This window comes from Phalacrocorax carbo, chromosome 13 (assembly GCF_963921805.1).
Source record: "Phalacrocorax carbo chromosome 13, bPhaCar2.1, whole genome shotgun sequence".
Taxonomy (NCBI): Eukaryota; Metazoa; Chordata; class Aves; order Suliformes; family Phalacrocoracidae; genus Phalacrocorax; species Phalacrocorax carbo.
In genome coordinates, this window is record NC_087525.1 from 2,988,174 (window position 1) to 3,011,444 (window position 23,271).

At 43.1% G+C, this 23,271-nt stretch overlaps 1 protein-coding gene across 5 annotated transcripts in view; it reads right to left on the reverse strand.

Moving 5' to 3' along the window:
• Positions 1–23,271, reverse strand: part of PCDH15 (protocadherin related 15) — an 826,977-nt gene that overhangs the window by 474,400 nt on the left and 329,306 nt on the right. For all 5 annotated transcript variants that reach the window (XM_064464573.1, XM_064464572.1, XM_064464569.1 and 2 more), the window contains one exon: positions 7,648–7,709. The gene's annotated coding sequence lies outside the window, so the exon portion shown is untranslated. The remainder of the gene's footprint in view (positions 1–7,647; positions 7,710–23,271) is intronic.

Below are 23,271 nucleotides of genomic sequence, written 5' to 3' on the forward strand. Positions count from 1 at the left end.
CACCTCGCCCTCTTGTCCCAATCCTCCTCGCTACAGCAAGACTCTAACTGTATTCGTGTACTGCCTCCACCAAGTGTGTTCCACTGAGTGTCAGTGAAGACAGGACATCTCTGCATTTCAACTTTGTAATGGTTGTTCAGCATTGCATGTATTTTTTATGCCATATAAGTAAACGATTATATGTCTGATTTATACCTTAAAACTACACGCGTTCTTAAATTTCTGAATACTCCATGCTGTTACATAACAAACTGATAGGAAATAGCTATTAATGGAGAACACCTGAATGGACCAGTTTATGCCACACTGTACTTCCAAATTTATGTTGCCACCTGTAGACAAGCTGGTGTTACTACTTTGTACCCCAGGTAATTTTCTTGGTGCAAGAGACCCGAACACTTCTAAGGCAATGAACAGAAACGCAGCAGCGGATGGCTGTATCCCTGCTAAGCTACCTGCTTCACCTAACAGCCATTTAGTGTGAGAAATAACTCTGAAGAGTTAAGAAAATATCCAGCCCCAAACTAAAACACTAAGCATCTGCAGCTCTGCACAGCCTGGGATTTGTGCACACTTCCCCAGTTGAGGCTGGCCTGATCATTTGCACTTAGCAGCACCTGAAAAAAAGGTTGCAAATTGTCCAAGTAAATTACGTGTCTGGAAATATCTGCAGCATTTTCATCCTAGAGATATTACTAACTCTGTCTTATAATCTAAGACAACCTCAAAGGTTTCACCCAGCTGTTCCTCATTTCCCGATAAGCCAGCTGCCCTGCAGAGCCCCTTCAGACCTGTTGCCACTGAGAGTGCACAGGAACAAGGGACGGATGCTGCAAGCTCCAAAACTGTGCAGTCCCTAAAGTGACCAAAATCCAGCAGGATTTGCTTCTGAGATCAACAGGAGCTGGAACCTCTCACCTTGCTGCTTTGCTGCTCATAAGTGTTGTGCCTCTCTGGACAAAGCAACTCTGACCTTCAGTTACCGACAGCAAAAGACCCGCTGTCATGCAGCGGGGCAGGCTGGGCTCTCTGCTGGGCTTCGCAGTGCCCAGCAGCTCTTGGGGGCTCTGGAGACAACTGGCCCGAGGGCAGGCAGCGGGCAGACAGGGTGCTGCTGGCAAACAGCCTCCTGGGCTCTACAGAACTTCCCCTCCAAGTACCCCCAGCACCTGATGTTCTGCCTCGAGGAGCTTAGGTGAGGCTGCTCCACCATGCATGCATGAACCCTGCAAGTGTGGGGGTTCTTGCTATATTCCTACAGCATTAAAAATTAAAGCCTTTCCTTAAAAAAAACAAAACAAAAAGCTTGAACGTTTGCACAGTGTCACATGAAAGCAGGCAGGAATGATGCACTGCAGTATTCAAATGCTGAATTTCCTTATCAGAACCCTGACAAATGCGGCTTAAGCACTTTGAGTTGCTGCTGGGGGTACTGAGAGCAGGGAAAGCATGCATCCAGGCCTGTTCTCCCAGAGTAGGGACCATTTAAAGATTCCCAAATTGCAGGAAATCCCATAATCCCAGGTTGGGAGGGACCTCAGGGATCATCTAGTCCAACCTTTCTGGGAAGAGCCCAGCCTAGACAAGATAGCCCAGCACCCTGTCCAGACGACTCTTGAAGGTGCCCAACGTGGCCGAGCCAACCCCTTCCCTGGGGAGATTATTCCAATGGTGACTGTCCTCACTGTGAAACATTTCCCTCTGGTGCCCAGTCGGAATCTCCCCAAGGGCAACTTGTGTCCATCCCCCTTGTCCTCTCCATGGGACTCCGTGTAAAAAGGGAGTCTCCATCTTCCTTGTAGCTGCCCCTTAAGTCCTGGTACACGGGGATGAGATCCCCTCTGAGCCTCCTTTTCTCAAGGCTGAACAAACCCAGCTCTCCCAGCCTACCCTCCTACGGCAGCTTCCCAGTCCTCTGGTCATCTTGGTGGCCCTTCTCTGGACCCCTTCCAGCCTGGCCACATCCTTTTTGTACAGCGGGGACCAGAACGGCACACAGCACTCCAGGGGCGGCCTGACAAGCGCTGAGACTCAATTCCAGTTTGGTAATCTCACTGAATTGTTAATAATATAAAAGTTACCACTGTTGCAAGTGGGGAGAGAAATCAGTGAGTGCAGCATTCATTGGAGCCATATACAAAGGAAGGTCTAAATCATGGAGCAGAAAAGCTGACTTGTGAGAAAATCAACTTTGCTGTAATTCTGCTCCCATTTAGGTAAAAAAAAACAAAACCAACTCTCTCTGATTCTAGACAAATCAATTCAGCCAATACTCAGGTCTGAGAAATTGCTCCAAATACTTGACTCATTCAGGTAGTCCAAGAATTATCTCACTCTCCATCAAGGTAAACAATCCAGCAGCATTTTTAAATACCAGTCAAAGAGAACAGATAGAAAAGCAGACCTTTAAAATTATAATGAAAGAGAAAGAGGTTATTCAGCTATAATCCCATTAAATTAGTGTACAATCCCAGCTCCAGTACTGCGAGGTTTTTTTATTTCTGACTATACAACTGCTGAGAATAAATGAGAGCCCAAGCAAATGTCCTGATACCTGCAGTCACTCTGTACCCGCACGGCTGAATGTTTACCAGCTAATCTAGGCTTCTGGTCACACCTGCTGGGTTGTTATTTCTGGCTATGGTAGAGACACCACCCCTCCCCTCGCCTACTGATTCTCTGCTACACCTCCTGAATAACCTCAGTGGAGATGTGGCAAATTGCATATTTACCACCAACAAAACAAAAGAGCATCAATGGCCAAGTGAGTTAGGCACTACTGGAGCTACTTAGTGCTCTGTTTTCATATGAAACAAAGACTCAGTAAGGCATTACAGTTCCACGAGATTAGGAATTCAGGAAAAGTGCATTTTCTTGATGCATTTTATTTCAATGCAAGAATACATATACATATATGAAATTGTGAAGCTTTCTCTTGTAAAATCCTAGATGAGTATATGTTAAGAAACTGGTGAATGAAGGCACAGGTGCTGCGCATCATTCCAAGGCATCTATTGTATTCTCTCAAGGTACACAGCAATGTCCTTTTCTCTATAATAGGCTCTTGCATAGTCAGTATCGATGCAAGGGCGCAGGTACTTGTGTAACACCCAAATAGGCAGTGCTGGCCATTACTGCTGACATCACAGCTTGGTGCAACTACAGCGACGGCTTTGTAATGGACCTACTTACAGAAAACAGGCCACAAACAGCTAGTCGCTACTTTGCAGCTGTGTGGTGAAGTTCTTCGTGAGCTGAGTGTTCAGTAAAGGGTAACTACCTGCTTTTAATCTACCTCTGTTGTATATTTTAATGAAAACATTAGGATTTATACTACCATGTAGTAGTAGGGTAGTATAAATCTCTACATGTGGCATGCAGAGAGGGAGTTGTATAGGAAAGCCATCTGCAGGTACAATTAATGTTAAGAGGAATGTATTTGTGGGAAATACCTCAACTGAGACAATTACATGGGGAAAATGAGAACAACATTAGATCTTCCTCTGTTACCTGCAAAAAATAAGTTCTGATCCAAAAATCAAATAGACTGCAATTGACAGATACTAGCCGTTTTGTCCTGCTCTGGCTTAAAGTTGACGTGTTATTGGTAGACCCTTTCAGGTTGATGTTATGTGTTAATCAAATTATCCAACTCTCCACATTTACCCTTGGAAAACTTGACTACATTTGTGCAGCACTATAAAAACCCAAAACAATTCTTGGCAAATATTGGGACAGTCGTCATTTGGATGAAGGCAGCACGTTCCTAACTGACAATGGGAAGCCCAGGCATGTAAATGGGGCTTCAAGGAGGCAACATAAAGCAGTACCACAATTCAGCAGCTGCTCTTCCCCGGTACTGTTAGTGCACGGGGTCAGGCAGAGGAGCAACCAAGAAGCCGAGAGAACAGTATGCCAGTCGAGCATCTTCCAACAGCAGCTGCTAAGGAAAAGACCTGGCATATGGGAAGACACTGGAGAAAGGAAGGAAAATTCTCCCAAATGGTCTACCGCTCATGAGAACAGACCTCTCTCCTGGATCTGCCTGCATCCTAAATGTACCCATCTGACCTTTCTATCTTTTCATACTGTTATTACCTACAGTTATTTGGAGTAATTCTCCCTAGGTATTTCACGCCCTCCTTACACTAATTTCTGTGACCATAAGCTCCTGTAAGAAGGCAAGTGCTTCAACATTCCTTCCTCGTTTAAATCTCACAAATGTCATCAATAATAAAACATTTGGTGTGACAATCTGCAGTGGCTTTTTTTGCGCTTCAAGACTTTGACACGAAGAGAGACAAATTCTTCTGTGATACACCAAATCCCCAATGAACTGGAAAATTAAGAAGAATGCAAAGCTGCAGATCGATGTAGGTTCATTTTCCATATCCATCACCAACAGCTAAGTTTGAAAAACTGCAAATGAATTCTGGGTGCCCACTTAGGCACCAAGCACAGGTGAACAGAGCCAGCTCTAGTTATCTCTGTGGCTTTACTTGTGCCGCTGTACAACTGTGATAGCTGACAAGATTTCTCTCCTTTAGGGAGTATAATTTAGGAACAAATTCACTTTAGGGAGGAATGGCCCCACACTGAGATACAATTCAACTAAAGCTTGAATCGTAGAGTCTATAAAACTATCTATAACTGTATCTTGAACAGAGAAAATAAATTTATGGATGTACACAGGAGAGACAAATCATGGAGATAAGTATCATATATAAATCTACAGAGACTACGTAATGACTGCATCAGAGATCCATGATTAATTTTGTTCTTCTGTTGAGGACAGAGATACTGATACATCAAGGGTGTCTCTACAAGAGTGCTACAGTTCAGGTCAGACACACTTCTGAAGTGACTGTCCTCGTTGTCCACACTTTACAGTACATTGGAGTGCATTGCAGAGAGGTCTGGGAGCACAAAAACTGGATTCCTGGAGGATAACACTATGAAATCCAGGAATGAGGCAGCCGTTCCGGCTGCTAAGGGACAGACACTTCAGAGGACCAGGCTAGAGCCAGTCTGCACAAAATCTCTTGCACATGTTGGGCGGACGTCAGGTCCCCAGCAATAACTGTTTCAGCCCACAACGCACTCTAGACTATCCAAAAATCCCCCAGCAGGGTCCTCGCTGGTCGTTTGTGCAGCAGCAGCCCCTGTGCCAGCGCAGGGCTCTGCTAAAGGCTGCTCTTCCCTGGGTCTGGCCCTCCTCAGCCAGGGGAGGAGCAACACTGATGTTGCTCCAACTAGCTTTAATTTGCTTCATTTCAAAGATAAAACACAATGTCTTAAGAAACACCTCACAGAAGCATACTTGGAGAAGTACCGAATAGTGTTTTCCTCAGTAAAACACAAAGCCAGGAGATGCTGCCATTTCCTTAATTGGCTAAGCAATGGGATTGCAGGCATCTCTGCCGAGTGATACACACGACATCTATCAGTGAATAAAGGGTGAGAGAGCTAAATATGAATTTATATTAATTTCTCAGATTGATGCCAAGAACCAGTGGGTGCAGCAAAGCTTGAACTGAAGTCTTGCCGTATTTTAAAGACAACATTTCTATTTTCAGCTGGCTTTCTCCAAAAAGCGAGGTTCACATAATCATACCATGCCACTGCCTTTTTGTCCTTCCCCAAAAAATGTTTCACAGCAGTATCAAAGCTATTAAGATGCAAATCACTTCATCAAAGCAGGCAGCCAGATAGAGGAGAACAATTCCTGAACACCCTTAAAAGGGGATGTGCTGCAGGTTACACTTCGTGTTCATGAAATATAAGGAAAGTCCACTAAAAAGACGGTTGTTCTGACTCTCTGGGAGAGGGAAATGCCTTGCGAGGACACCCAGAGCCCAAGTGGGAGACACGAAGCTGTAAGGATGCTGGGCATCACCAGTTCTGTTACTAAGAGCAAGACCTTTAGCTCCAGAGGCTGCTGCAAATGCTTTTAACGAGAAGATATTAAAAAGGAATAAATGGATAAACATCTGAAGAACTGATAACTCTGCTGTAAGTCTCATCACCTGTAATAAAGCAGGTAGGCTGTTATAGAGGAATGTCATATAGTTGCTTTTGTACTCATAAAACTGGCAATGTTGGTCACTACATTAAAACCTGAACTTTTCCCACTGTGAATATTTTTCTTCTCCTCCACGGTGAGAGTGGAAAACAGCATTTAGCTCCAGGAGCATCTATGCAGTTATTTTAAAACATTAAGTATATGCCAGCACGCAGCAGCACCAGCCAGGGACAGTCCTTGCTGCAACCTTATTTTCCCTTAGTCTAATTTCATTTGCAAGACCTCTAGAGGGCAGTGAATAAAAGAAAATAAAGTACCAGAAAGAGTCATAAATGTTAAATACAAATTTAAAAATTAGGATCTTGTCTAATTACTTACTTGTACCGAAAACCTTCCAGGTAATTCCATGGATTACTGCAATGGGATTTTCCCAAGCCCAAATCCTATGCTCGCTGGCAGATTGCACTGACAGACATTACAGCAGTGCGCTTCTCCAGCGATTGCCTTTTTTATGAACAGAAATCACTTTCTTGCACCTCAGCTACACTACGCAGCAGGCCATCTGACTTCCACGGTGCTCATGGGTAAACAAGATTTTTCTTTTTCCTAGAGGAAGTCACAGCGAGCCAAGACAAAGGGAAAATACAGTGGAGTAAGGCTGACCTGTTTACCCAATATACAGCAGTGTAACATTATTGTTTGAGTTAATATCAAAACAGCCAGGACCTACAGCATAAAGTAGCCTCTTAGATAATTCCTCTTCTGTTGTCAGGGACTTACTGGACACAGAATCAGGCAAACTGCACGTATAACTTCACTACACGTTCAACTGGGGCATATACATTAACCCATTACAGATGGAAAATGTAAGATCTAGGATGGAACTTAAGCACAGCAGACAAAAACATTACAGTACATACAGTATACTTTGTCTTATTAATACGGCACCAGCCCATACGATTATATCATTTCAGCTATGCTTTAGTAACTTCTTACGGCTTTGTAAACCACGTGCGATTCTGAAATTGGCTATGCAATTACCACAGGCAGAGCTGTCCACACCTTAACTTAATGCCCTGTTTATTTTTAGAACGCAGAATACATCTGCAAATGCAGCTAAACCCACGAGGAACTGAGAGCGCAACAAAATAACGCCTGACAATTTGTGTGCTAAAACATGATGCCAGGGCTCTGAGGGCACTAACACACTCCAAGGCCCCATGGCCTGCCGCTGCTGGGGTAGGGACAGTGCGCTGCCCCGGCCCCCCAGCGAGCCACTGGTCTTTGCTCTGCCCTGACACTTGCTGAACGCGAACCCCCTCCAAAAAACCAGAGAAACCGAGAACAGCAAGTCAGCAGCACATTATCATTCTTTCTAGACTCCTGGGTGATTCACTGCCGTTACAAACCGTCACTGCTCCCGAGAAGTCAGACACTGACAATTTACTCTTACCTGCTGCATTTTTTTAACCATGTTTGTGCATTTTTATCTTTTTTTCTGCCCCTGCAATCTTCTCATCCCTTTTCCATAAGTGTTTCCTGTTGTATCAATTCCCTCATATTTAAAAGGGCTAGAGATCTAACGGCGGCTTTTTCAATTCACATTTGTGAAGATACACACTTACATGAACTTGTGAGCCGCCTTCATGCTCCAGCAGAGCTTGCTGCAGTGTCACAGAGCGATAGCCTATAGGAATGAAAAATTGGGAAAGTGTTATTAATGCTCTTTTAACAGAATGCAGCTAAATAATGTTGCTATCGCCTGTTATTTAGATAGCCATATGTCACAGTAAGGGGGTACAGTAGCATCAATAGTTGTACCATTGATGGAGACTGGAAGAACCTCTTTTCTCCTGGGAGAAGTCCACTTTTGGTGATGGCACTCTACCTGTGGACTTCTCCTTTCTGTAGGAGGAAACAGTAAGGCAGAGCAAGAAAGTGAGACATCAAAAGTGAAAATAAAAGGTGCAAACAAGAAAAAACAGTAAGAATATCTCATGATTCAAAAAGAGCTCACAAAGGAGCAAGAAGAAACAGATGTGTGGCAAGGCCTCGGAGTAGTAGCTGTGGATGAAAATGGCCCTGGGCAGATCACAAATACGGTGACATCTTCATCAGTCAGTAAAGGTGCCTATAGCCGCATCCACCTGCAGAATGACGGCGCACATCATGCAGGTGCATGCTCTATGCTTTTTGAGGACTACGCTTTTTGAGCACTGCCAGTTCAGGATCTTCCAGAAGCGGTATTTTTATTCTTTTAAGCTAAAATCGGTTACATTGCACTCTTCACACAAGCTGGATTGTACGTCCGTTTGGCAGGAGGTTGCTCCTCTTACTATGCAGCCTTTATACTGATTGCTCAGTTGCACATAAGCGCTCTTCAAAAAGATTAAATCAAAGTCCATCTTTCAAGCAGTTTGAGAAATTCTTACCTCCCAACCACAAAGAACAAGAAATGGATGAGAGGTTGAATCGCCTGTTTGAGCAGGAAGGCCAGCGTAGTCCTGGCTAATGAATCCCAATCAGTCTCCCTCATTACAGGCGTAGCATGTCTCAGATGCAATCTAAACCACATACAGGTTGCCTTCTTAGCGCAAGTGCGGCACTGTTACAGAGATGAAAGAGCATATCTAAACCTGGAAATCATGAAGAGGTGCAGGAGCAGCACCCTGCCCTTCCCCACGGTGAAGAGGCACCGTTATTGCAAACTGAAGGAGGCAGGGCTGTATTAGAGGTGCAAGGACGAATGCCTCTGCTGGTGCATAATCTCAGTGACATGCCCGCATACAAAATTCTGTTGCTCAGGTGTGCGCCAGTAGCTCCCTACCACAGGCAGACAGGCTTCAACACAACACACAGCCCGCCCAGGCAGAATTAAAGCGCCCTCTACAAGCAGACTAAGGGAAGCAGCCAGACAAGCAGCAGAGATAACTAACTGTTCTGTCTCTCCCACTGGAAAATAACCACGTAATTGAATACAAACTAGAAGCTGGATTCTTTAAAGAAATGGTTTGCTTATGGTTTGCTCCTCAGGGAGTAATCCAAGCACTGTGCTGAAATTCATTCCAGCATTCACGCAACAGAGGTTTTCATTTTAACCAAAGCAGTAAATATAAAAGGATACGTCTCAAACACAGACACAATTTTGTGCAAAATCACAAACCTAGATGCAGTTATGGCTTGTTACAAAACATCATCAGTATAGCTGCTTGCAGCTGAGGGCACTGTGAGCTCTCAGGCTTTGCTTCATCTGCCCTGCCCCTTCCACACTACATACATTATCATCTTGTGAACGCACTGTTTGGGAAGAAGAAAAGGGAAAGTCTCTGCTAGCAAGAGTGAGTATATGCCAATTTACGATTTCTACCTGTTAATTATTATTTAAAATTATGCAAGATCAGGATGATAACTGTGAAGAACAGAAAGTAGGCGAACAAAGTAAATGAAAAAATTAAGTTCAGTACAGAGGGGAGGGCCTCTGTGGTGCCAGCCAGAAAGCCAAGAGGCACGCACGGCACACTACGGCACATGAGCCCTCCCACTGCAATACGCATAGCCATACTTCTTCCTCCCCCAGGGTAGCACTGTTCCAACCACACTGGGGCTCATCATCCCAAGGAATAAAAAGCATCCTGATCTTCTGTCTTTTTTCTGCACGGGTCAGTATTTTTGGCAGCTGTTATTGCTGTTTGCAACATACTTTCTACTTTAAGTCATTTGACTAGATTGCTGCAGAAAGACAGTTTGATGCCCAAGTCACAAGTACCTCCCTTCTCCCCAGCCCTTCCCAGGCTTATTCACCCAGGAGGAGTCCCTGCTACAGAGCTCCGCTTACGGAGCAACAGTAGCAGCTAGCAAAACTCAGAGGCATTTGCTCCATTTCATGGTCTTTCCCCTCAAATTTCTTGCATATCTGGTTATGCAGGAAAATTTGGTAAAAAAAATAGTATTAGCAATAAAATTGCATAGCAGCAGAAAATAATTGGTTACTTAGACCTCTGGCAGATTAGAAAGGCCTTTGTGACTCCACTGTTAGTACACAGAGAGAGAGGTAAGTCACTTGGAAAAGGAAACATTTAATCCAAAGAATTCTAAAAAAACCCCAAATCTACTTTCTTTCTCTCATTAGCAAGTACATTGAGAAGCTCCTGGTAAGCACAGCCATTATGCTCATTAAAAATAGAAATTAAAAAATGAATAATATAAGTTAACTTAATGGGAACAGGGGAAGTCTTCACTTCCACCCCCTCACCAGCGCTACCATCCTAAAACTTTAATTGGAGCAATATGAACTTCTGTCTTCAAACACTATGATTTACAGATGAAAGCAAAATCACTGCATATTTGTATGCAGAATTGTACAGGTATACGTGTGTGTACTGCCGAGTAACCTGGTGATGTCCTCTGCAGGGATAAAGCATTAAGAACATCTCAGCTTATCCAAATACTGGCCATTTGGTGTCCCTTTCTCTGCCCACCTTCTGCTTCAACTGTTCTTTTGGGCAGCGTCAACTTTTTTTCTTCACAGCCACACAGAAACTCTTTTCCTCTCCATGCTCAGAGCTAGTTTGGGTATGTTAAGACAAAAGCAGGGAAAAAGCTTCTATTTCAATGATCTCAGAGCAATCACCAGGCTGCTTGGAACTTTAACAGGTCAAGCCTATTTCCTGCTCCAAGACACAATCGGATCTTAGTTTCATTCCTGATCCATGTTGAAGTTTTTGGAGAGATGTTTAAGTTAAACACCCACCATTTGGGATATTCTTCATTGGTCTCAGGCAACTTATTCACTGCTTGAACTGGTAATGCCCCATCTCCCCAGACACCTAATATGAACCTTCCTTACTGCAATTTGCACCCATTAATTTTATGCCATCTGTTATAGATAATAAGAATGAACTATCTTCCTCTTTGAGGATGTAGCCTTTCATGTAGTGGAAGGCTGTTTTCAAATTTCCATTCTTTCGCATTCATACTAAATAATACCAGTTTATCACTGCAGGGCGTATTTTCTAGACTTCTGCTTGATTTTACTGTTCTCTTCTGACCCTCGCCAGCTGGCCCACAGCTTTCCTGAAATGCACTGCCCAGGTCAGGGCACAGACCCCAGCCTGGCTGCTACTGCCTCTGCACAAAGCCGAACAATTACTTTGTCCTTGTTGCAGGTTATGCTCCATACATACAGCAAGACTGTATTTGCCTTTATTTCTTTCCCTGATCACAATGGCACTTTTTATTCATATAGAGCTTTTTTCACCATCCTGTCCCACTCCTTTCTCTTCCAATGTAATCCTTAGCTGTTCCTCACTTTTTATTTGCTTTAAGAGTTGGATTTTTACCGAACAACATCCTTGGGTTTTTTCTTTTCTTTTTTCCCCACGACCATTTCTGTAATTAGCACACAATGCTTTAAGAAAGCACCTTCTCATCACAAGTGCTACAACCACAGAGCACAGGCACCGTTATAATCAGCCCTACCTTGATCTTTGAATTACTTTCTCATATTAACCTCAGAAGAAAAGCAAGGTAATTTGATCACTGCCTGACTCTGGACTCACCCTGGCTGATTTTGCCCTGGTTTCAGACAGAAATGGAATTTCCCGTCTCTCTCCAAACTGGCACCTGGACTGGCCCAATATCTTTAAAGAAGCTGCCTCTACTGTGAATTGGCTCTTAGGAGCTTTAACAGTGCTGAGGTGCATTTAAATCAATTCTGCTCAAGGAGGTGGTTTGTTAGGTTGTTTGTTTTTTTTTAGTGAGTGTTCATTCTTACTCTATTTTTCTTCAACTAGTAAACAGGAAGCTCAACATGAGCGAACAGTGGCTGCTGCGGCCAAGAAGGCCAACGGGATGCTGGGTTGCATCAAAAAGGGCATCGCCAGCAGAGAGAAAGAAGTCGTCATCCCGCTCTACTCAGCGCTTGTCAGGCCACACCTGGAGTGCTGTGTGCAGTTCTGGTCCCCGCTGTACAAAAAGGATGTGGCCAGGCTGGAAGGGGCCCAGAGAAGGGCCACCAAGATGGTCACAGGACTGGGAAGCTGCCGTACGAGGATGGGCTGGGAGAGCTGGGTTTGTTCAGCCTTGAGAAAAGGAGGCTCAGAGGGGATCTCATCCCCATGTACCAGGACTTAAGGGGCAGCTACAGAGAAGATGGGGACTCCCTTTTTACACGGAGTCCCATGGAGAGGACCAGGGGGGATGGACACAAGTTGCTCTTGGGGAGATTCCGACTGGACACCAGAGGGAAATGTTTCACAGTGAGGACAGTCACCATTGGAATAATCTCCCCAGGGAAGGGGTTGGCTCGGCCACGTTGGGCACCTTCAAGAGTCGTCTGGACAGGGAGCTGGGGCACCTTGTCTAGGCTGGGCTCTTCCCAGAAAGGTTGGACTAGATGATCCCTGAGGTCCCTTCCAGCCTGGGATTCTGGGATTCTGTGATAATTAAGAGAAAACATTACCGTAAATCAACAGAAAGAGAGAACAAACCTGGCATCCAAATGAAAGCATTTCACAATTTAAAACTACAAGAAATTAACTCAGCTGCATTCAGATTTCTGTTCTTATTTTGTCATAATTTGCCAGGTATTCTCCTGAACCAGGGAAACCCTGTGCAGCAGATGGCATGTGAAGAAGGACAAGTACAAAGTACTGCATGTAAGAAGCAGTCAAATGTGCAGGTACAGCATGGGGATGGACTTGCTCAGCACCGAACAGAAAGACTAGGGAAACTGCAGAGCATCATCACTAAACGCTGCAATGTAATCCTGAAACCTGGCTGGAATACTGTCTGTCAGGAGCAGGAAGAAATTCGGGCTCTGTTCTGAACTGGTGCTTCGCAGTGAGACAACCGTCCAGTTTTGGACACTGCATTTGCGTATGCAGGCAGAGAGGAGAATATTCAAGAACAACAGGAATATGAAGAGATTTGTAAAATACAACCTGTGAGCAAAGACTGCCAGAATAAGAAAGATCTAATAACAATCATCACATTCACTAACGCGTGTTATAAAGAGGAATTATTTACAAAGGAAAGTCATTGGGAATAGCAGAACAAAACAGATTGGCAACTTGAATACAACAGAGCCCGCAAAAGAGATACAAGCCAACCACGATGGCCTCACCTAGCAGAATTACCAGGAAACCCCAGCGTGCCCACAGTGCGCTATAAAACTGCAATACCGCTTCAGATTAAATTTGCAACATTTCTATCAAAATAAGTCAAAAGAACCACCTTCTTGTTTTGTCCAAGATGGGATTACTTACACATGCCTTGATTTTAGTCCCTGGTTATATTCTGGTTTTGCTTCATTTTTTCACAGAGCACACAGAGCTCGGTAGCTGTTTCCCCTGCAGCCAAGAGAGCAAGCAGCTCCCACTGACCGTCCCAGGCACGGGACGTACAGCCTAACCATGCAGCTGGCTTTCAGACCTTCCCAAAGAAGCAGGACATTCTCTTGAAACAACCTGGCTAAGGGTAGGAAAGCCCAACCCTGCTGCTGCAGTGTTCTAAACGAAACAATGATGCTGACCGAAATTTATACCTGTGTATGAAAAAGGGAGCAGGAAATATAAATTCCACTCATACTGGAATTACTATTTACTCAATTCTGCCGTCTTGGCTCCACTCAATACATACAATTCCTCTTGATTTAGGTAAAACTGAGAAAATGTAAGTATACAACAGTAAATTACTTTATTCTAAACTCTATTCTAAGAGAGCTAATTTACTTTCCTTTTCAATGTCTCCCCCTTTCCATGGAAATTGTATTTAGCCTTACTTAGGTCTTCTCGGAGGTCCTGCTGGTGCTGATGGCAGGGAGGTAAGCGACAATCAGGAAGATTGCCGGAAAGAGGCAAGAAGCCAGTAGAAGGGTTAAGATGACAACAGCATTGCCAGTTCCTCAAAAAGTTAGGAACCACCAATCTGTATGCCAGAGAGCCTAGGCTGATGGGTGAGACTGCTTTTATGCCTATGAGGTTTTATCCAGTTTAACTGAATAGCAATCCTGCCTGCCTTTATCCCAAGTGTGTAAGAAAGTTACAATTGATGCAGATCAGTTATATCTATTCAGATAGAATCATGGTTTATAGTAAAACCAGTGCTATATACCACAGTGGAGCCTAGAGCGTGCAGAAGCATGGAAAATAAAATTTTCCCATTGCTCTTTGTCCCCTTCAACAGCAATGATGTCCTTACATACTGTGTTTTTGAAGTGTTTTCTGTTCATGTTTTGTTTTGGTCTAGTTTGCCTTTTAACATTTCAAAAGCTCCTGAGAAATCCGAAAGGAAAAAGGACAGAGGGACATGTTGAATGAGATGTTAAATTAAGGACATGCATATTCAATTTGTCTTTGTGTTGGAATGGTTGCTATTATGTGTTTCTTCAGGAAAAAATGAAGATTAGAGACTGGAGATTTTTCTTCTTGCGTCATTCTTTTGCGATAACTTATTTCTCTTTAAAACTAACTGCCTGGCTGAATCCTGGTTCCAGTCCCAAAGGAAGACACGCGATGCAGTTTTAGCAACTGCTTACAACAGCAAGCAGTTACACATTTTAAGCAGGTGGCTTAAGACCTTTCGTATCAACGCTTCCCATTGACAATCACAATTTTGGATGTGGAAATATCCTTACAATGATTAGGCACAGATGGCTTAGGAGACGCTCTGAAATCATGAATACACAAGTTCATGGACCACTAGACTGATTGCTTTCATAGCTTCAGCAGTTTTTGACCTCCAAAGCTGAGCTTGTAGAGTGCAAGTTACTCCATGGGTTATATTCAGTGGACATTATATGATCCTTAGCAACCCCAAGACTTTTAGATTAATTTTATATGGCTAGTACTTGATATCTGATGAGCCTGTAACCTCATAACACAGCTGCAATCTAATGTAAAGGGAGGAAACATTCTGATTTGCAGTCGTTACAGAGCAGGACCTGACTTCTCTCATCGCAAGACCTACCTTGCACCACACGGTCGGTACACACCTTTCTATCTCACGTCCTTCACAAATTAATTTCCTAGTAAGTCACTCGTCTTTAATATCCATTCCTCATTTTTCTCCTGAATATTCAGCAAGCTCTGCCTCCTTGCAGCCAGAGCAGAGCAGTGCAGCTGACGCTCATAAGAATGGGAGGCCAAAAGAAGAGCAGGATGAGCTCCCTCCCTCCGAGCTGCTCTCACCTGCAGACTTTTACAGCCCTGCCTCTGCTCAGCCAGGTCTCTCAGGCACAAGGCTGAAAGGGATGCCCTTTGCTGCCAGGCTGTCAGCAAACCCCCCCCCCCCCCCGTTCTACTACGCTATTAACATGCAAAGTGAAAGCTTTTGAGGAACTTCCATAAGGATGGAAGCGGAACTGTTATAGTTTCGTTTTACTTATACATTTACAAATATGGAAATTAACTAATCCTGCTTCAGCACATTATGTCTTTGCTCTTGGTCAGTCTGATAGTTGATCCTTGAAACAGTTTCACTGTTACCTTTTGCCATTTAGTGTGTTTATTTACTTAATCAAAGGCATTAGATAAGGTGTTTTCCTCACTGCACAGACCCACTGTCAGTGGACTCTAGTGCCCTTTGAGAAATCTTGCATTGATCCTGAGAGTAACTACCAAAAAGCAGAGTGGACATTTTTACTTTGTGGCACATGTTTGGATCCCAAACTCTTAATCTACGTGATAGTGAAATTAAATTTAACAACTTTCCCACTAGAAATCAGCTAATATTTTAAAGACAGTATCACCCATTATTATTATTAATTATAATATTAACATGAATTATACATTTAAGCAAAAACATGCTGATGTTAAAAAAATCATCCTGTTTAAATTTTACTTAGAGTTAAGGAAAAAGTATACATGGACATTATCACCAGGGGAACAAGAAAATTTCTTAATGTCTCTCACACATTTGCAGCTCTGTTATTGCTGTACCCTCTGATTCACCTCTGAAGGCTGTTTGGACCATAATAAAGACACACCTTTGAAACTGCTCTAATTAGGAAGCTTGATGTCACAACCTGATTGTTAAAGGCTCTGCTGAGTTTAAAATTCAAAGGCAATGTAGTCCCAGGTAGTCTAGTTTCTGCTCGCAAGTAATACTCTGGTAGAGTAAAAATGGCTTGAACATAGAAAGTAAGGAAGCAGCAACTTCAGGGGCTCTGATGTAGTTTGCATAGCAAAAGCATAATTAAGACATATTTTATTTCAGCACACCAATGTTTAGTGGCTGAAGCAGGTCTTCATGGTTATTTTCCTGTAATCTCACTGTAACTGCCTGAGCTCTGCTTGCTTTTATAGGCCGCATGTTGGCCCATCCTCCATGCAGCGCAGGAGAACAGATACTCTCTCACTCCGTAGCACTGCTTTCTGATGGAGGAGGTTTCACCGAATTGCTGCACACTAGAAGGATGAAGCTTTTAGCTCAAGTTCAAAAAGCTTACCACGAGGAGAAGGCAGGCATGCACTGTCCCCACACATCAGGGTGGACTAGGAAGGGAGTCTTTATATGCTTTAAGGCAATTAATTACTGCATATACTAAAGACAACCTAACTCAAGGTGGAGCAAAGGTGTTTAGGGCAGCAACCCTTAAAACCACAGTGAAGTAATTCAGTACGTTAGCTTGCTTCAAGTCTAGTTGTCCCACAAAAAGTAGTGATAAAAGAACTGCTTTAAAATCAGTTTTCTCTTTACTTTCTTGAGATGCCTTTAGAGCAACTATACATCTACTCTCTTCCTAGGGATACCATAGATAACGGATTCTTGTTATTTCCCTGGTTCCTAAGCCATTTTGCTGAAGACCCTGGAAAATGAAGCAGAGTGGTGGAGGGGGGCTTCAGACACTGCCAACATTACCCTGAAAAAACTGGGAGGCACCTTATTTTAGGATGGACCTCACCAGAGAAGTCACACCTTTCTCTGGAGGACAGGAACGACACATTCAGTGTATTATTCAATCAAAAACTGAATTACTGCTCTCCCAAACTTGGCATTTGACTTGGCTGTCAAGTGCATAACATCTAATAAAAGGCAGTGGGCTGTTTCACTCTGCTGACTTGCAGGTCTCAGAGACTGAAGGAGATGGTTTTGGCTTCGCCTTGATATTTAGGACGGAGGCTTGCCAATAATTTTAAAGCAGATGAATATACATGTACTCTGTAAGGTTCTTTTTCTAGAAATTTAATAAAAAGTTCCAGGGTTGAGGTGGGGACAGAGGACAGACTGAATAAATAAAAGTGTGGAAATCTCCCAGGGAGGCCTACCATGTATCTAGCAAACGCACTAAGTACTACACTGCTTCTTTTCAGTCATTAATAGTAGTTTCAGACAAGGGCTAGTAACTACTGGATCAGTCCTGGTAAAAGTTTAGGGCTATCTTTAGAATTAATTTAGGGTATGGTCTCCTCAGTACCTGTCCTTATGGTAAGACAGGTGGCCTTGCCAGAGCCTGGCATCACTCACTCTGTGAAGGGACAAAGCCCAGAACACACACCATCATGCTGCAGCAAATCACATAAAGGCAGTAAAAGATGATGCTCCGAAAGAGTTTGAAGATGGAGCTGGCTCTGAAGGCTTCATCCATGAAACGCCTGTGTTTCAGGCCAGGCCGTTACTGCTGACTCCTACAGATGGACAGGCAGCGAAGTCCCCAAGGGCGATGTTCTCGAACATATAGCCCATGAGCAGAGCAAGGGGAAAGGGTTATCAATCATAATGTCAAATCTGCTGCCTTGTTCAAGCAAAACTCTGCATTGCCAGGAAAGATGAAAGGCTAGCATTCCTATCTTTCAATATATACAATTTCAGAAATATTATGCTCAAGGTCTTCTGGGATGCAAGAAAAATGGTGTGCTCTGTCTCAGCTTCAGTTCGGTTTGGAACAACTTCCAGTACAGACTGGTCTGTGTGTGCTTAAGAACATGTAACAACAGAATTCCAGGAATGTGTTTTCTGAGCCCTATCCATGTAAGGATTCAAGTTTGTTGAACAGATCAACAAAGGCAAACCGTGGTTGCAAAAGGGGGGTTTGCAGTGACCATAACAAATTCAGAAGCAGTAGATCTTACACAGTCAGTATGATTTTATAAACAGCCACATTTAATTAAACACTCTGAATTAGTCACTGGTCCCTGAGTGTCAGAAGCACAAAATAAGCTGGGAAGTCTCTAAACAAACAGTTTTATCTGCCCAGAATGGCAATAGTAGGTGTAACAACTTGCCTGTATCTCCAAAGAGAAGATCTACTAATGGCAAGATGGAGAATAATACAGTACAAGGTGGTCCAGTAGGGCCACATTGCCTTAACGCACCAACCTCATGAGCTGAATCAAAGCCAGGCTTGTCATTCTCCTCACGGCTGTGTAAGCCTTGGTGCTGAAGGCTCTTCCAGTGACTATGAAATTTTAAGCATCACTCTTACATGCTGACATTTTCAGTAGCAAAACCTATGCCAGCACTGTTGAGCATCTTGATATAAATGATGGATCTCTTCAGATCTCAGGGAACCAGCTGTGTCGGGAAGGTTGGGATCTCATACGCCTCTCCTTATCTCAACGTCATACAAGACTTGGCCACTCTCCTCTAGGGTTTCTGCTGTGCCCATGTGCAAAAGCTCCTTGCGAAGTTCTCTCGACCCTCAGCCGCCCTGCTCCTCGGTTAAAACTACCACTAAATTGAAGCCATGATAGCTGTACACCAGTAATCCTGGTTATGCCAAGAATAAATTTCTAAAGATTTGTGGAAGACTTGAAAGAAGCTTAGGCTAAACTAGGAACAAGGAGTGCAGGTGCAGGCAGTTTGCTTGTTGCTATGGCTGGTCAGAGCAAGCTGCTGACCTTTCTGGCTATCAGAAAGCACATGAAAAGATGCAGGGTGTTCAAAGGGCAGTGCTCATAAAGAACAAAACCCCTCCGTTTTTCTCAATTTTCTGTATCAGATGCTAGCACATCTTGATTAGAATTCACAATGACTCATATTCAGAAGCCTGCTTCTAATCCCTAAAATACTGACTATCAACACAGATAATTGGTTGCAAAGATGCTTTAAGGCATAGCTGGCAAACTCCCCGATAGGCTTTTTTTTCTCTTTATTAAATGTAGCAGATTTTTCAGTATCTTAACTCTCGCTCCCTTTCCACACCTCCACACTGACATATAACAGCAGCCATCACTTAAATTACACATTGATGGTGAATTTATGTGATATATTATCCATTATATTGCATTAAACAGAGAAAAAGTGGACTCTGCTATCATGACTACTGAGACTGTTTTTCCTTCCATGTTGATTTACATCCAAATAACTAACTCACCAACCTTGCAAATGTCAATCTCCACTGAGGCAAAAAGCTGTGAAGTTCTTAAGCAGACATTCTGCTTGGGACTGAAAGGTCAGTGTTTGTGTTATTTATTCTTATTGTGGAAATATTTTACTCTTAAGTTATGGAGGACTTTCTAACTATCCACGGAAATAATCACTGAAGATATCAACAAAGGAAAGTCAGGACCTCAGACTAAATTAAATTAAAAATTTCAAAATAATTAGTATTGTTGAAGGGCAGAGAGAAATATATACAGTGAATAAACTCAGTAATGTATCAGCATTGCACTTAAAGGAGGAGTTCCCATTTATACAGGCAGCAAGCCCAGATGTGGCTGCCAGCTTGTGGAGGTGACTTCGAAATTAAACCTATGATTTTAGGAAAGGTACAGCCCTGAAGAAGCTGTCAGGGTGAAGCGCAGCTGACGTGAGGAATCCATTCCACGCAAGTTCCCCAGTAACCACAGATGTCGGCAACGCCACGAGAACTTGGCCTCCTGACTCTAAGGAGTTGTCCGGAGGGTGGAGCGGTGCGGAGGCATCGCGGCCAGGCTCTGGGATAAATGGGAGCTCGCGGTACCATGGAGCTGGCACGCTGCATATTTGCCACCCCGCGCCAACAGTCCGTCATGCTTTTGACAAAGTGCTGTCCTTTTGGTCAGCTTTGCTCATTATAATATCATTATAATACCAAAACACACCTCCATCCCAAAGCTACCCGCCTCTAAGGTGCGGCCACCCCTCACTGCGCATGCGCTTGGAATTCCTTCTAGTCTATGCTTTTAGAAGTAAAGCGAGGAAATTCTACCCCAATCATAATAAAGGTATGTATGACAAGAGTCACTCAAGCTCCACCTGGAAGATAAAAAGTAGTATAAAATGTGTGGTGAGAAAGAGGGTGTTGGGGAAGATACCATCACGTAGCACTCTGGCTTCTGGGACCAGTCGATGGGCTGAGCCCCCTTCCCCCCCCCCATTGGGATGCCTTTGGGTAAGCTTGGAAACCTCTATAGAGTCACTTTAAGTCTCTAATGTATTAGAGTTGCTTTGCTTCACATTAGAGTTGCTTTGTATTTGCTTAACATGCTTGTAGCCTAGCAGTGTTACTCATTTTCTTAATATCTGTGTGCGCCTTGTAACCAGGAATCTTATCACTGGTAATCCAAAGAACCTGTGTATCTGTTGCTTTAATAAATTGTACTACTCATTAATCTGGCCATGATTGTTCTCATTGAACGTCACCAGCTGGGCATCTGGCAAATCAGTTACTAACAACAAACACTCTGACGGGTGGTTACTTTTACAATCCTTAGAAAATAAACCGTTGACCAAGTCTGAGATTAAGACCAGACTTAGCCACACCTAGACTCCTCTTGGAGATGGAGTTTAGAAAGCAAGGGGGTCCTGTCTGAACCTCACGACTCAACAGTAGGGTCTCTCCCCAGCCACTCCTCAGACTCTTACCATTAATGCAATTCAGCTCTTCTTGGGGAAGCTAAAACTGCAATATCCACTAAGGCGGACTCTAACTTAGACATAGGAATTTATCTTACTGACATTTATTTTCCACCAATTTTAAATGCCTTTAAAAATACACTTCCCTTAATATTTCTTTCTCACTTCATTTCTTGGAAACCCAATAACTTCTTCCCCAAGCGATATTTTATAATTAAGTGACATTATGGCAAAGGCAACCACAAAGTGGAGGCTGGGGCTACCTGTCTGTAGCACTACATAGCACAAGTAGGAGAAAAGATCTGGGTTATTGGAGGAGCCTTAAATTAGTTCAGATTCTGAACAGAATCTGAACAATACTGATGAAAGGCTAATGAAGGAGTGAGTCTTCCAGTTTGACTATTCAAATTAGACCTGCCATGGCTTAACTGAGATTATCTGTAAACTGGATTAGCTCCCAATAACGATCACATTTCTGTGTAAAAGCATGTGTTTGTGGCATAATTATTGGTGTACATGAATAAGTGTGAAATGTGTAAATAAGATATGTGGCCTATTAGCAAACTCATAATGTGTAAGAATACAAACTGTTTAAGAAGAGCTTTCTAATAAATTTTAACCGGTTGTGCTGCTGGCTGGCTGGCTCCCACTGTGATGCTGTTTGATCAACAGTGTAATCAACGTTTTGTTCCTTATGGCATTGTTATAGTATGTAAAATGTAGAAGTTCACTGTGAAAATAAGGTAATTTTGTGGCTGGAGAAGTCAAGCTCCATAGTTAGCCAGAGAGACAGATGCAAGTGCATCCATCAACAGCAAGATGACAGCACTGCAGGAACACAACGTTTTTAATGTGCAAGAACCACCGCTTTGAGTGAAGAAACGGTAGCAACACAGCTACTGCTGCAAAATTAATAAAAATATTCTTAGCTTCTGAAGAATAAAGGCATTATTGTTGTAAGAGAGGACAGCCTTGCCCTTAAGCTTTCTTCAACATACCAGCCTGGCTACTAACGTAATAGATGGGCAGCACAAAGCGAGGTCTCCACATCCTGCTCCATTCACATAAGGAAGCTTAGGTATAGCAAGGTTTGCCATGAAGAATACTGAAATCTGGTGGTGGTAGGCATTGTGTTAAAAACAGAACAAAACAAAACCTAGATGGTTAGGTCTGCCTCCTATTCTGTGCTTTTCTAAAGTGTTCCTTATAAAAAGAGAGCATGAATGTGCTAGAGAGCACCTAATAGCATAGGACATGGTGGCAAAACTGATTCCCAGACCAGCCAAATTGCCAGAAACTAGAAAACAAACAGGCATAGCCTTTTTAAAAATCAAGTTAGTTCAGTTATGCATGGTGATTTTTTCACAGTAATATGGAAACCATTTTTTAAAAAGCCAGACAAATTCACTAGATACAAGGCTTCACAAATAAGCTGTGTGTTGTTTAAAAGAATTTCTTCATTTCACACTGTTTTTTAGCATATGGAAACGCACAGTCTGCTCCCTTCTCTGTTAATTAATGTGAATTCTTTGGTTTATTACCTTCTTTCACCAGCAACTTCACTCTTGCATCAAAACCCTATCAGAATGTTTATCTGGAAATGTTTATTTAATAACATGGATTTTTAAATCAGTTTCTCTAATTTCAGTACTTTACCCCTGGAATAATAGGTGAGAGCTGAAAACGAACGTATGCACATATTTTCTTGGTAATGTATAACTGCACAGCTGTGATGCAAAAAAGCAAGCAAGGTATTAAGGGAATAGAAAATAGTACACAATTACCATAATGCTATTATGCAAATTACTTTCATGCCTTCCTATGGATATACTGTTTATAAAAAAGGGAAAGATTATAATCAGGGAAGGAACCTCCTATGAAGGAAGCCTGAGCCTACCAGGCTGCATACAGGAGAGGCGAAAGAAGTCACCAAGCCAAATGGGGACTAGAGCTGGAAGCACCGTTAAGGTTAGCATCCCCTGGCACATTTGAAGAACTTGGTCAGGCTACAAGTAAGTAATCAGAGAGGGGCAGGGTATGCCCCACGGTCACTGGGACCGCAAAGGCCACCTGGGCTGCTGTAAGACTACTGCTTCAGCGCATGGCAGCTGAAAGACAAGAACCAGGGTTCAGGAAGTCAGTCCACATCAGGAGAGCAGATTACATTTGTTGCTGAACCAACAAGGTGCTCATTCCTGGGTTAGGGGTTCAGCTGATGAAGTTTGGGGATGCCAGGTTTTGCTAATGGGAAACGTTGCTAGTACAGGAATGCTTTGAGGATTTCATGTGGAAAGGGCTACAGAACTACCTCTACAGCTCATGGCGTCAACACGCATGCCCTGGTCTAATATTAAACAGCTCTGAAGGTAACATGACTAGAGATAGTGAGACCATTTTTCTGCTATGGAATATTTTATAATTTCACTATGAAAATTTGAAAGTCACCTCTTTCTTCTCTAGGAAAATCCTAC